This window comes from Galeopterus variegatus, unplaced genomic scaffold (assembly GCF_000696425.1).
Source record: "Galeopterus variegatus unplaced genomic scaffold, G_variegatus-3.0.2 Scaffold4576, whole genome shotgun sequence".
Classification (NCBI taxonomy): domain Eukaryota; kingdom Metazoa; phylum Chordata; class Mammalia; order Dermoptera; family Cynocephalidae; genus Galeopterus; species Galeopterus variegatus.
The window spans coordinates 54,426-64,301 of record NW_007730687.1 but is presented as its reverse complement, the minus strand read 5'-3'; positions in this window follow the sequence as shown (position 1 = coordinate 64,301).

Below are 9,876 nucleotides of genomic sequence, written 5' to 3'. Positions count from 1 at the left end.
CACGCCAGCTGACTTGGGCTGCTCATTAGTCTTCTGAGCATTAGTGTCTTTGTCCATAAAACAGGACAGATGGTGTTCATCTGCTGCCAGTGGGATCATATGTAGTTTATTGGGTTCTCATCTGGCTCTAGATATATGATGCATTTTGATGCCATAAGAAAGAGAAAGCATTAGAAGTTATAAATGGAAGACACAAGTTACTAATATCAGAAATGAAAGAGAACCATCACTACAGATCTCATGGACATTAAAAGGATAATAAAGGGATATTATGAGCCCATGATTGTATACCCATAAATTTGATAACTTAGATAAAATGGGCTAATTCTTTGAAAAACACAATCTATCAAAACTCACACAAGAAGAAATAGATGAGCTGAGTAAATTCAGAAATTAAATTAAATTTCTAATGAAATTGAATCAATAATAAAATCTTTAAAACAGAAAGCACCAGAAGATTCTCTGGCAAGATGGCTGACTCGAGGTGCCTAGAGTACATTTGTCTCACAGAAAAGGAGCAGAACAACTAATAGACAGCTAAGTATCCATGACAGTGTCTGTGGGAGAGTGCAGGAGTGCAGCAGGAGACTGGTAAGATCCCTGTGTAGCATGAAAACCCAGGAGGATTGTATAGAAAGGAGTGAGAGGCACCTGGGCACAGATGCCAAGGTTCCGCCACCAGAACCTTCACAGGAGAACCTTTTCATTGTGGAGAAAAGGTAGAAAGGGGGCCCATATCAACCCAAATCCTCACCAAAGAGGCCTGCACTTTCTATTGCAGGAAGTTTCTACAGTCCTTTCAATGCCAGAACTTATGTGGGGAGCTGCCTAGAATGCACACACTGCATTGCTCCATAACATTAGGACATACTGTGATCTCCCCAAACTCCATGCTTGTGACCCAAGCTGATACAATATGGTGCCATTTTGAAACCAGAGCCACTGTGGGAGCATGCCCTGCCCTGAGGGCAGTAGCCATTGTGCTTCCTCAGCCTTAAGGTTTTACCATCATCCCAACACACACAAAGAAGGAGCTACAATGCCCAATTCTGTGACTTGAAACCTGGACCCAGGAGCAGCTGTGACCCTAGTCCTGAATGTCTGGTATTCAATACTAGGCCTGCTAAACTGAAGCATCCCCACATCCCAGGCCAGAGATCACATAAGCAGATCCCTGTCCCCAACCAGTGGGCTGAGTTTTGCATGCCCAAGCTCCCAATCTGGAAAAACAGCTCGCATGTCTCTACCCTAATGAACATACCCCCAGGCTAGTGAAATAAAGTATATCTGTGCCCTATTGGAGAAGCAGCCTGGGAGTTTTGCCTGAAAAGTGGCTGGCAGGGCCTCCTTTTTACAGCCCTGCCTGGTGACCTTGCCTACTGCCCAAGGAGTGACTGGCTGGACTACCTCTATCCAGCCCCACCTAGCAACCTTGCCCACCACCCAAGAAGTGGCAAGCAGGGCACCCTCTCTGCAGTTTCACCTTGTGGCCTAGCTTACTGCCCAAGAAATAGCTCAGTAGTCCCACCCTTGGCAGACCTACTCCCTAACAACTGAAGTAATCACAACCTCACACTTGGTCCTGAGACGTGACATAGTGGACTGGCTCCTGGCAGACCTGGACCCAGATATCTGAGCCAGAGTATGCCCATACCCTTGATGCAAAGAAACAGCTCAGCTCTCACACCCTTGAATATTTGAGTCATTTCATGCACATGCATTCAAGTGAGAAATGGCTTGACCCATGCAATCCTGGTAGGCCTGCCTCAGGCCAGAGAATCAGCACAATGACCCTGCTACTGGCAAACCAGTCCCACAATCACTGATACATCTCACACGCACACACACACAGATACACACACACACACACACACACACAACCCCAGACTGAAAATCAATCCCCAGTGAATCACTTCTCAAGATGACTGACCCACAGTGAGCATGTGCATACCCTCAGCCTAAGAACCAACACAACAAGTCCATCCCCAGCAAAGCTTTGCCACCACTGCCGCAACTCCCACAAGTGTAGGCCAATGAGGCACACAGAGACATACCAATTACAGTTGAAGAAACTACACAGAGTCTACAGTACTGCACCTATCCAGAACAAAGATATTGTACTCTATCCAATCAATACCCAAGGTCTCAATTGCAGGTGAAAGTCCTTCCCCACATAAGCCACTCTATGAAAGTGGTGACCTTTCCACCAGATGCAGAGATATCAATACAGGGAAACAAGAAACATTTAAAAAATAAGGAAACACAATACCACCAAAGAAATACAATAATACTCCAGTAACTGATCCCAAAGAATAATAAATTGCCAACTTGCCAGAGAAGGAATTCAAGTTAATAATTTCAAGGAAACTCACTGGGATATAAGAGAATTCAGGCAAACAATTCAACAAAACTAGCAAAAACAATTCATGATCTGAATGAGAAATATAAGAAAGAGATAGATACTATAATAAAATCAAATAGAAATTTTGTAATTGAAGGATTTACTTCATAAAATAAAAAATACATCTGAGAGTCTCAACAACAGAGTAGATTATGCAGAAGAAAGAATTTGATCTTAAAACTGCTGTGTTAAAATAACCCAGGAAGACCAAAAATAAATAAATAAATAAACAAATAAATGAAAAGAATTAAAAAGAATAAATAAAGCCTATAGATACATGGGATACTATTAACCAAACAAATATTCAAATTATGGGCATTTCAGAAGGAGAAGAAAACAAATAAGGCATTGAAAACATATTTAATGAAATAATAGTTGAAAACTTTCCTAATCTTGTGAAAGGTACAAACACCAAATCCAGGAATTTCAGAGATCCTCATATAGACAGCCCAAAAATGTCCTCTCCAAGACACATTGCAGTCAAACTGTCAAGTCAGAGACAAAGAAAGGATTCTAAAAACAGCAAGAGAAAAATCATCAAGTCACTTATAAAGGCATCCCCATTAGACTAACAGCAGACTTCTCAGCAGAAACCCTACAAGTTAGGAGAGAATGGGATATTATATTCAAACTACTGAAAGAAAATAACTCCGAGCTAAGAATATTATAGTCAACAAAGTTATCCTTCAGAAATGAAGGAGAAAAGAATTCACTTTTAGACAAGCAAAAATTAAGGTAATTCATCAACACCAGTCCAACCTTTTAAGAAATGCTTAGGGAAGTCCTACATCTAGAAGAGAATGAATAATAATGACCACTATGAAAACACTCAAAAATATAAAACTTAAAATAGACATACAAATTAGAATGAGAAAGGAATCAAATATTATTAATACAGAAAACCACCACACTACAAGAATAAACAATAAGAGAGAAATTAAAAAACAAAGGATATTCAAAACAACCAGAAAACAACCAACAAAATGACAGGAGTAAGACCTCACATATCAATGATAACCATGAGTGTAAATGGACTAAAATTCTCCAATTAAAAGTCTTAGACTGGCTGAATGGATAATAATAATTTTTAAAAAGGACCCATTCATATGCTTTCTATAAGAAGCACAACTTATCTACAAAGACCGAAAGTGAAGGGATGGAAAAAAAATATTTTACACAAATGAAAAACAAAACTGAGTAGGAGTAGCTATATTTATATCAGATAAAACAGTCTTTAAATCAAAATTTGTACTAACAAACCAGAAAGGGCATTATATAATAACAAAGGGAGCAATAAGGCAAGAGAATATAACAATTATAAATAATTATGCACCCAAACTGGAGCACTCAGATTTATAAAGCAAATATTATCAGATCTAAAGGTAGATAGACATAATAGATGCCAATGCAGTAATAGTTGTGGACTTTAACTCCTCAGTCTCAGCATTAGACAGATCATTGAGACAGAAAAACAAAGAAATGCTGTAATTAAATGGCTCCATAGGCCAGATGGACCCAACAGACATTTGCATAACATTTCAGCTGATAGCTTCAGAATACACATTCTTTCCATCAACATGTGAAACATTGTCAAGGATTGACCATATGCTGATACTCAAAACTAATCTCAACAAGTTCAAAAAAAAATGCTTCAGAATACACATTCTTTCCATCAACATGTGAAACATTGTCAAGGATTGACCATATGCTGGGCCTCAAAACTAATCTCAACAAGTTCAAAAAAAAATGGAGATTAAATTGAGTATTTTTTCTGACCATGATGGAATAAAACTAAAAATCACAAATAAGAGAAACTTCCAAAACTACACAAATACATGGAAATTAAACAGCTTGCTTTTGAATGGGCAATAGGTCAAAGAAGAGATTAAGGAGAAAATAAAAATATTCTTAAAACAAATGAAGACAGAAACACATCATACCAAGACCTTTCGGATACAACCAAAGCAGTACAAAGAGAAAAGTTCATAGTAATAAATGCCTACATCCAACAAAATAGAAAGATTTCGAATAAACAACTTAACAATGCACCTCAAGGAATGAAAAAAGCAAAAACACAACAAACCCAAAGTAAGTAGAAAAAAAGAAATAATAGCTTGTAACAACAGGTCATAGGTTTGGATCCCCAAACTGTCCAGACACCAAAGAAAAAAAAAAAGAAAGAAAGAATAAAAATCAGAGCATAAATAAATAAAATTGGAACTAAAAATATAATACAAAAGATCAGTCAAATGAAAAGTTGTTTTTTTGAAAACATAAACAAAATTGACAAACTGCTAACCATACTAAACAAGAAAAAAGAAGACACAAATCAATAAACCATGAAATGCAAAAGGAGACATTACAGCTGATTCAAAAGATCATTACAGACTATTATGAATAACTTTACACCAATAAATTTGAAAGCCTAGAGAAAATAAATAAATTCCTGGACACATATGACCTCCTTAGATGGAACCAAAAAGAAATAGAAAAGCTCAATAAACTAATAAGAAGCAATGAGATATAATCAGTAATAAAAATTCTCCCAATTGAAAAAGCCAAGGAGCAGATGGCTTTACTGCTAAATTCAATCAAATATTTAAAGGAGAACTAATACCAATATTTCTTAAAATATTTCAAAAAATGGAAGTGGACAGAATTCTTCCGAAATCATATTATGAGGCCAGTATTACCCCAATACCAAAAATCGGGCAAGGACACAAAACAACAAAAACTATAGGCCAATATCCCTGATGAACATAGATGCAAAAATCCTCTACAAAATACTAACAAACTGAATTCAACAACACATCTAAAAGATTATGCACCATGATCTAGTGGGATTTATTGCAGGGATGCAAGAATGGTTCATAAACAAATCAATAAATGTAATACATTATATCAGTGAATTTTAAGGAATATGGTCATCTTAATAGATGCAGATAAAGCATTTGATAAAATCCAACACCACTTCATGATAAAAACTGTCAACAATTTAGGTACAGAAGGAAAGTATCTTAATATGATAGAGCCTATATATGACAAACCCACAGCTAACATTATACTTTTAAAAGATAAGGATGCCTACTCTCACTACTTTTATTTAATATAGCACTAGAAGTCCTATCCAGAGCAATTAGGCAAGAGAAAGAAATAAAGGGAATCCAAATTGGAAAGTAGGAAGTCAAATTGTCCATTTGAAGATGACATGGTTCTGTACAGACAGAAACCTTAAGACTCTACCAAAAGCCTCCTAGACCCAATAAGCAAATTCAGTAAAGTTGAAGAATACAAAATCAACATACAAAAATCAGTAGCATTTCTGTACACCAACAATGAACTAGCAGAAAAAGAAATCAAGAAAGCAATCTCATTTACAACAGCAACAAAAAATAAAATAAAATACCTAGTAATAAATTTAACCAAGGAGGCGAAATATCTTTATAAGGGAACTATAAAACACTGATTAAAGAAATTAAAAAGGACACAGGAAAATGAAAAGACATCCCATGTTCATGGATTGGAAGAATCAATATTGTCAAAATGACCATATTACCCAAAGTGATCTACAGAATCAATGCAACCCCCTCAAAATTCCCCTTCATGGGAAGCAATCCTAAGGAAAAGAAAAAATTGGAGACATTACATTCCTTGACTTCAAAATATGCTATAACACTATAATAATCAAAACATCATGGTACTGGTACAAAAACAGGCACATGGACCAATGGAACAGAATAGCAAATTCAGAAATAAATACACATTAACTACAGTCAATTGATTTTCAGTAAAGAAACCAAAACATATATTGGGGAAAGGAGAGTCTTTTGAATAAGTGATGTTGGGAAAATTGGAGATTCACATACAGAAGAATGAAACTAGACCACTCTCTCTCACTAGATATCAAAATCAACTCAAAATGGATTAAAGACTTAAATGTTAGATCTGGAACTAAAAAACTTCAAGAAGAAAATATAGAGCAAACTCATCAGGACATAGGACTGGGCAAATGAGATGAATTAGATTTCTAAAGCAGAAGCACCAAAAGCAAAATAAACTAATGGTATTATATCAATTAAAAAGCTTCTGCATAGTGAGGGGAAAAAAATCAACAAAGTGAAGAGACAACCTGTGGAATGGGAGAAAATATTTACAAACTATTCATGTGACTAGGGATTAATATCCAGAATATTCCAAGAACTCAAACAACTCAATAAAAAAAGATTTGTCTAAAAAATGGGTAAATGAGCTGAATAGACATTTCTCAAAAGAAGACATACAAATGGCCAACAGGTATGTGAGAAAATTCTCAACATCACTAATCATCAGAGAAAGGTAAAAACCACAATGAAATATCATTTCACTCCAGTTGGAATGGCTATTAACAAAAAGACAGAAAATAACAAATGCTGGTGAGGATGTGGAGGAAGGGGAACCCTTATATGTTGTTGGCAGGAATGTAAAACAGTACAGCCACTATGAAAAACAATCTGGAGTTTCTTGAAAAAATAAATAAATAAAACTATCATATGATACAGCAATCCCACTACTAGGTATATATTCAAAGGAGTGGAAATTAACATATTGAAGGGATACCTGCACTCCCATGTTTATCATGGCTCTGTTCACAATAGCCAAGATTTGGAATCAACCAAAATGTCCATCAACAGATGACTGGATAAAGGAAATGTGATATAGACACACAATAGAATACTACTCAGCTATGAAAAAGAATGAAATTTTGCCATTTGCAGCAACATGGATGAGCTTGGAGAAGATTATGTCAAATGAAATAAGCCAGAAACAGAAAGAGAAATACAGCATGTTCTCACTCATATGTGGAAGCTAAAAAATAGGTCTCATAATAGGAGTAAAATAGTGGTTACTAGAGACTAGTGAGGGGAGGGGGAAGGTGGATATGAAGAGATGGTAGTCAATGGAGACAAAATTATAGAGAAATGGGAAGAATAAGATTGAGTGTTCTATAGCACTACAGGGACACTACAGTCAACTACAAATTACTATATAACTTCAAGTAGCTTGTTGAGAGGATGTTGAATGTTCCCACAACGAAGAGGTGACAAGTGTTTGAAGTGATGGATATGCTAATACCCTGTTATGATCATGACACACTATATAAATGTACCCAAATATCACACTGTATTCCATAAATATATACAATTATCATGGGTCACTTAAGAAAAAAAAATTAAAAAGAAAAAACAATTTCAGAGACAGAAGTAGATTAGAGGTTACCAGATACTGGGTGGAAAGAATAATGAGAAGTTATTGCTTAATGGTTACAGAGTTTATGGGTTTTTTTTTTTTTTCCCCTTTTTGTCTTTTTTCGTGTCCGGCAATGGATCGCAACCCTCAGTGTCGCGCCCGTACCGGACCGGGACCAGCAACGGGATCACAACCCTCAGCATTGCTCCCACACCTCGCTCAGCCAGTGAGCGGGAACCGGTCTGTATGTGGGATCCGAACCCTCGGTGGGAGCGCCACCGCATTCCCAAGCAGCGCACTGTAGCAGTGTGCCACCGGGCCAGCCCAAGAGTTTATGTTTAAGATGATGAAAAAGATTTGGAAATAGATGGCAGTAGTGGTTACACAGAATTGTGGATGTAATTAATTCCACACAACGGTATGTTTAAAAATGCTTATGATGGCCGTCTTTATGTTATATATATATATATATATATATATATATATATATATATATATATATATATATGTTACCACAATAAAAAATAAAATTAAAAGAAAAATTAAAAAGTAAAACAGAAAGCACCAGGCTTAGACAAATTCAGTGAGGAATTTGACCAAATATTTAATGAAGAGATTTTACCAATTCTCTACAGTCTCTTTAAGAAGATGAAAGTACTTACTCACTCATTCTGTGAAGCTAGCATTCCTAATCCCAGACCAGAAAAAACGTGGAAGCAACCAAAATGTCCTTAAGAAAATTAATGTATAAACGAGCTGTGGTATATCCAGGAAATAAAATATTATACAGCACTGAAAAGAAATGAGCTATCAAGCCAAGAAAAGACATGGAGGAAACTTGAACACATATTACTAGGTGAAGGAAACCAATTTGAAAAGATCAGATCGTTCATTGTTGCAACAATATGACATCTGAAAATGTCAAAACTATAGAGACAGAAAAAGATCAATGGTTTCCAGAGGTTAGAAAAGGGAGGGATGAATAGACCAAGCACAGAGGCTATCTAGGCAGTGAAAGGACTCTGTATGATGCTATAATGTTGGATATATGTCATTATCCATTTACCCTAATCTATAGAATGTGCAACACCAAGAGTGAAGCCTAATGTTAATTATGGACTTTGTGTGATAATAATGTGTCAATATAGCTTCATCAGTTGTAACCAATGTACCACTTTGGAGGGAGATGTTAAAATGGGGAAGCTCTTTACATATGGGGGCAGGAGATATTGAGATAGCTTTATACCTTCCACTTATTTTTTGCTGTTAATCTAAAACTACTTTGATAAATACAGTTTATTAAAAAAAATCATCAGCCAAATTGAATTGTTTGATCCAGAGTATGGACCAAAGTAACCTGCGTCATCTACATACTTTTTCTGAACACACATGTCATTTCCCAGTATGAGATGGAATCCCTTCCACCTTTTTTTCACCACCTTCTCAACTCCACTTGCATCTGACCTAGTCTTATTCCTTGCTTGACTAAAACAACATGATGAAGGTGACATAGTGGCACCTCTGAAGACAAACCTTAAGAAGCCTTTTTAGTTTCTGCCTCAGCCTTCTGGAATATAAGGAGAACTTCATGCTTCAGAGGCATTATGTAAGCTCTCTAGTAAACAGACCCTACCAAGTCCAGCTTCCTGGCAGTCTCTGCCTAGGCACCAGGCTATGAGTGAAAGTAATTCACACCCTCAAGCCCAGCCAAACCACCAGATAAATGCCACCAGATGACCTTTGCTTGACATCACATGGAACAAAAGTTGCCTAGCCAAACCCTCCCTGAATTCCAGGCCAGTACGGTCATGAGAAATCATATAATGGATTTTGTTTTAAGCCACTAAATTAGAGTAATTTGTTATATACCAGTAAGTAACCTGAACAGATTGTGTTCAGTAACCTTTCCGGTGGGCAAGCTTGCCTTTTGCTTACTCATCCAGAGACAGAGCAGTCTCCAGATCTACTCTAATATATAAATGTTTCAGGAAAGGTAACCTCTGTAGCATATCTCTGAGGTAATCAATGTAGATCGTATCTGATTATTAAAAGAAAATGAAAATGCCTTTGCTGAAAAATATTTCTGCTTGATAGCCATTTCTCGGAGGTTTGCATCTTCCCCTTGCTAAATCATCATAATAATAAAAAAAAAATAAAAGCAAAACAAAAAGCCTCTCAGTTAATTTTATGTCCAGCAAAGAGGAGGGCTGTCTCCCTGGATCATTGACCAAGAATCGCCCTGTGATTCA